Source organism: Stegostoma tigrinum, chromosome X, assembly GCF_030684315.1.
Source record: "Stegostoma tigrinum isolate sSteTig4 chromosome X, sSteTig4.hap1, whole genome shotgun sequence".
NCBI classification, from domain to species: Eukaryota; Metazoa; Chordata; class Chondrichthyes; order Orectolobiformes; family Stegostomatidae; genus Stegostoma; species Stegostoma tigrinum.
In genome coordinates, this window is record NC_081404.1 from 13,071,179 (window position 1) to 13,077,262 (window position 6,084).

The following is a 6,084-nucleotide window of genomic DNA, read 5'->3' on the forward strand; positions in this document are numbered from 1 at the left end:
GCACTTCTGCTCTTTCTTCCATCATGTGGTTTATTCAGAGGCTGTGTTTACTGGGGTGGGGTGTACTCATCGTTCCTGCACACACAGTGCCTGTAACATCACTGTCAATGACGCTGCAGTGAGGTGCCTGCATCAACGGAGCAATGCAGCGAGGGTCTTTCAGATGTCTTAAATTAATTCAAATCCTGGGGTCATAATTCACCCATTGCTCCACAATGCTTGTAACTCCTCATACCTCGGTCCCATTCGCAGGGAGCAGGAAAGCCAAATATTGAATCGAGTAAGAATGGCGAGGTTTCCTTGGGTTTCAGTGGTATGATATATGCCCATGGGGATGGGGGTCGGTGCCAGCTCTGGGTTCACATTGATGCAGACTTCCCCTGCCACTGCAATAACAGGAGACATTCCATTATCTAGCTTCCTAATGAGTGTTTCTGACTATGACTGTAAATAAGCCGCTTGTGGGTAGTTCCAAGCAGCATGACGCTGCAATATGACATTGATCGACCCTGCTGAGGCCTATTATATTGCTGAAGACTGATTATCTGCAGTGAACAATGTAACCTGTTTGCACTGGCGCCCATTGATTACTTGTTCCTTCGATTTTCAAAGTTTTAATGTCACTGATAATAAAGTGTGAGGCTGGATGAACACAGCAGGCCCAGCAGCATCTCAGGAGCACAAAAGCCGACGTTTCGGGATGAAGGGCCTAGGTCTGAAACGTCAGCTTTTGTGCTCCTGAGATGCTGCTTGGCCTGCTGTGTTCATCCAGCCTCACATTTTATTATCTTGGATTCTCCAGCATCTGCAGTTCCCGTTATCACCGATACAATTTTAATGTCACTTTCCTTGTTGAGTCAAAATAACTTGCCTGAGCAGAAAACCAGCACCCTGTTTCCGACCCTGCTCATTGAGGTTGATGGAAGAAAACTCTCTTTTTATAGGGACCTGGTTTCTATGTTGTTCTTTCAGCCTGGCTTGGCGTGCAATGTGCTTCCTAGAAGCGACACGTATTAACACACAGACCCTGGGTTTATGTAGGCAAAAGGAATTTGCATATAGATTGCATTTTTTAATCATTCAGAACGGCGTCATTGAGATTGGTCAGGTGTTGCCATGGGGAATGCAAAGATTAACAAGCAGCTGGTCTGAGGGTAAAGGTCAGTTGAATATTCTTGCTGTTTCTAGATTATTAGCAATGGCTGTACCGATCAGTACCGTCTTCTGAGGGCAGTGGGCCTTTTCCAATTTTACTTTCTCACCTACCCATCCTGGTGAGTGGCAGGATTAAAAGCTTATGCTTCATGTCTCCTTTCAGTAATGTTTAGATTCTGTAAGTATTTGGTGTGTTCCACAGTTCTTTGAATTGCCTAAAGTTTACAAGTTCTGAGGATGGGTCACCCGACCCGAAACATTAACTCTCATTTCTCTCCACAGGTGCTGCCAGACCTGCTGAGCTTTTCCGGCAATTTCTATTTTTGTCTCTAAGGTTTACAAGGCACTTTGTCCTGACAACGAGGCCTCTGCACAAACAAGCTTCCTTCCAGACGCTGGTGTGTAAGCAGACATTTACCTTCCAATAAAGCATAACCTGGAGAATGAACTGAGGTCACACAAGGCAGGAGAAGCTGCTCGAAAAGATAGGAGCCCAGGGTGTTCAAGGAAGAACCTCAGCGAGTAACAACATTCAAGATGCCTGTGTTTTGGTAAGGATTTCCTCACTGAAATCTGCCTGCCTCTGTGTAGCTGCTGCCACAGTCTCAGAGCACAGCAGGGACTGTGTTGCCTGTCATCATAGTAATGATGCTGAAGTGCCTGGCTGGAGTTAGTTGCAACATTCAGCAGTTTGCTATCCACTGTCAAGCAAGGCAGGTCACTGAGGCTCGGGGTTCAAACAAAGCTGGTTACGTTTCATCCTCCCTTGCCAGGAAACAGCAGGTGCACAGCGCATAAGGCTTTCCCCTTGGCACAGGGCTCACCCATGGCTTTGTGGGTGCCACCTGGCAACTCCGAGATCCATCACAACAACAGGGTTTCCATCGCCCGAACGTTGAACTGCTGTGTCACCCTGGACGGGCCAACACCTGCTATCCTACAGTGAGTACTGGGTAACAAGCCCTGCCTCCTGGCTGAGGCGAAAATGCTGGTTAGACAGAGTCCAGTCATATGCTTTTGTTTCGTCAACTTTATTTCTAGTCCATGTCCCACAAGCTCCAACCGTACTGATCATTTGCGCCCCAGGTTTGTATGTTTAGTTCTCACTCAATTAACCCTTAATTATGGCACGGTGGCTCAGTGGTTAACACTGCTGCCTCACAGTGCCAAGGACCCAGGTTCACATTCCAGCCTCAGGCAACTGTCTGTGTGGAGTTTGCACATTCTCCCCGTGTCTGTGTGGGTTTCCTCCGGGTGCTCCGGTTTCCTCCCACAGTCCAAAGATGCGCAGGTTAGGATGGATTGGCCATGCTAAATTGCCCATAGTGACCAGGGATGGGGCAGCTAGGTGGGTTAGCTACAGGGGTACAGGGATAGGGTGGGGAGGCAGTTGGCCTGGGTGGGACACTCTTCGGAGGATCAGTATGGACTTGATGGGCCGAAAGGCCGGTTTCCATGCTATAGGGGATCCTAAGATTCTAATATAGAACCAGTGCCTGTTCTCTAGTTCTGCTCGTCCTGCCTTCCTGCCAGACCCTACTAGATGATAACACTAACATTGAGGCTGAAGACTCCTGTGTGAAACCAATGCCCACTTGTGACTGGGCAGACCATTTCTGCGCAGCACCAAGCCTTCGGCTGCCTGCTCACAATGGAGATGCTCTGTGGTACTCAGCAGGGCACATATCCTGAGTTGTCATTTCCTGCACAACCCGCTATCACACACGCACAGTTGGTCTGTTTGTGAACAACTGACTGGAAAATGGCTCAATCCCAACTCCCCATTCACCAACACATCCACATCTTTGCTGCCCTCTGTCGTTGACTGTCACTATGCATGCTTTCTTATTATAACCACCACAAAATAATATAAAGTCATATCATACCATATTGCATACAAACAATTTGCACTTGTACATTCACTTAGTGTCTGCCTTCCATGTTCTCTTACAGAAACATGGAATTATAGTAAGTAGGATCTGGAGTAGGCCCTACAACTCATTGAGTCACTCCATCATTTAGCATGATCATAGGTGATCCCTTAGCCTCTAGCAATCTAGTTATTTCTTTCTTAGATATATTCACAGCCTTCTGTGGGAAAGAATTCCACAGGTTCACCACCCTTTTTGAGTGAAGAATGGCTCCTCAACACATGATTCATTGTAGGCCATTTCGGACTACAACACAAATCCCTTCTTCTGAATCCCCTTGGCCAGGGGAAACAATATCCCTGGGTCCAGCCCTGTCAGAATTTAAAAGCTTTCAATGAGCTACCATCTCATTCTTCTAAACTCTGTAAATACATGCCCACTTGACCCAATCCCACCATCCTGCCCAAATATTGATCCCTGCAGGACCTTCCACCCCAAAAGAGATGCAGTTATTCTTTCTATTTCCTGGCTGCTAATCAATTCTCAGTCCATGCCAGTATTTTAGCACCAATCCCATGCCTTTTGAATTTGCACTTTAATTTCTTGCGCAGGACTTTCTGAATGCCTTTCTGAAAATTGAAATACATTGCATCCACAGGTTCTCCCTCATCTATTCTATTAGTTACATCCTCAAAATAAAACGTGCCAGGAGGTTTGTCAAGCTAATATGTTTTTTCAATCCCATTGTATTTTCGAAGTTCCACGATCACATCTTTATTATAATAGTCCCTAGCACCCTAGCACATTCCCTACTTACTCTAACTGTTACTCTAACTGGTTAGTAATTCCTGGTTTTATTCCTCCTTTTAAAAAATAGTGGGGTTATATTTGCTGTGTTCCAATCTGCTGGTGCTGTTCCAGAATCCACTATTTCCACGGCGACCCCTTTTAATGCTCTGGGATGTAAATTATCAGGCTCTGGTGATTAATCAGTTTTCAGTCCCATTAATTTTACATGACTCTTTATATTATTAATACTAATTTCCTTTAATTCTTCCTTCCCAATAGACCTTTGTTTGCGTAGCATTTCTGGGAAGCTATTTGTATGGTCTTGTCTATTGCGAAGACTGATCTAAATTAGTTGTTTAATTGCACTGCCATTTCCTTGTTCTCCATTATTAATTCTCCTGATTCAGACTGTAAGCAGCCTGCATTTGTCTCCACTAATTTCTTTTTACGTTCTATCACAGAGTGGCTCAGCTGCACCACCTCTAACTGAACTGACCAAGTTCTAAAGTGCGTAGTAACGAGGCTGGTGGGAAAAGAACCATCAAGATGGAAATATTTACTTGACCTCATGCTCATCGATCAACCTTTTGCAAATGCGTCTGTCCATGACAGCATCGGTAATTATGAGCAGCTTTAGGTGCCATAGCTCAGGAAGGATGTACTGGCCCTGGAACAGGTCCAGACGAAGTTGATGAGAATAATCCAAGGAATGAAAGGCTTAACATATGAGGAACACAAGGACTCTGGGTCTATACTCGATGGAGTTTAGAAGGATGAGGGGGGATCTAATTGAAACTTACAGAATACTGAATGGCCTGGACAGAGTGGATGTTGGGAAGATGTTTCCATTGTTAGGAGAGCCTAGGGCCCGAGGGTACAGCCTTAGCGTAAAAGGAAGACCTATTAGAATGGAGATAAGGAGAAACTTCTTCAGCCAGAGAGTGGTGAATCTATGGAATTCACTGCCACAGAAGGATGTGGAGGCCAGATCATTGAGTATAATTAAGATGGAGATAGATAGGTTCTTGATCGTCAAGGGGATCAAGGGTTATGGGGAGAAAGTGGGAGAATAGGTTTAAGAAATTTACCAGCCATGATGGAATGGCAGGGCAGACTCGATGGGCTGAATGGCCTAATTTCTGCTCCTATGTCTTCTGGTCTTATGGAGTGACCGCTGCACAGTCAAAGTCCTGCCTTCACTTTGGGCAAACATTCCATCGCACTGTGTGGTATTATCACGGTGCTAAATGGGACAGACTTCGAACAGATCAAGCAACTGGGCATTCATGGGGCACTAAGGGACACCAACAGCAGCAGAATTGTATTCAGCCACTATCTATAACCTCATGGTCTGGAATATCCTTGCTCTACTGTTACTATGGGATCAACCTTGGTTCAATGAAACATGCAGGAGGCATGCCAGGAGCAGCACGGTATACCCAAAAATGAGGGATCTATCTGGGAAAGCTAAAATGCTGGATTACTTTCATACCAAACAGAGGAAGGAGCATGCTATACATGGGGTGAAGTGATCCCACAACCAATCGATCAGATGTAAGCTCTGCAGTCCTTCCACATCCAAACTGTGTACAGTGGTGAACTATTCAACAACTTGCTACAGCTGGAGGTTCTACAAATATCCCCATCTTCAATGATGGAGGTGGGGAGGGGTTTGTTGGGGGGTGGTTAGTTGTGGGGAGTTCAGCAACAGTCCCAAGTATTTTCAGGCACTTTCAGCTAGAGGTATTGAGTGGATGATCCCCCCCGGCCTCCTCCAGAAGCCCCCAGCGGCCCATTTCCCAAGGGCCTGTCCACCAGCTAAAAGAGTCAGGAGTATGTTGACCCCTTGGTCTTGATGGGTGCACCTCTGAAGCTTGACACAGTCTGGGACAAAGCTGCCCACTAGATTGGACCTGCATGCACCGCCTTCAACATTCACTCCCTTCATCGCTAACGTACGGTCACAGCAGTGTGTACCATCTACATGAAGCATAGCAGTAACTTACCAAGAATCTTTTGACAGCAACTTGCGAAGCTGTATTTCTACCAACTGGAGGGACCAGAACAGCAGATGCAAGGGAACATTTTCACCAGGGCAACTATGCCAGTAATAAATGTTGGTGCAGCCAGTGATGCCCACATCACATGAATTTTAAAAATATAACGTGATTACATAGCTCACAGCCACCAGTCCTCTTCTAATCTTTTAAAAAGAAAATTGCGTTAGATCAGGAGATGGGGGGAGACCACTCTGAGAAACAAAAACAAA

General features: G+C 45.8%; 1 long non-coding RNA gene across 1 annotated transcript; it reads left to right on the forward strand.

The window, feature by feature from the left end:
- The first annotated feature begins 1,192 nt into the window (after positions 1 to 1,192).
- LOC125448354 (uncharacterized) lies at positions 1,193 to 5,865 on the forward strand. Its single transcript, XR_007246690.2, has 3 exons — positions 1,193 to 1,333; positions 1,438 to 1,706; positions 4,277 to 5,865. It is a non-coding gene; the product is annotated as an uncharacterized LOC125448354 (long non-coding RNA).
- The last annotated feature ends 219 nt before the right edge of the window (positions 5,866 to 6,084 follow it).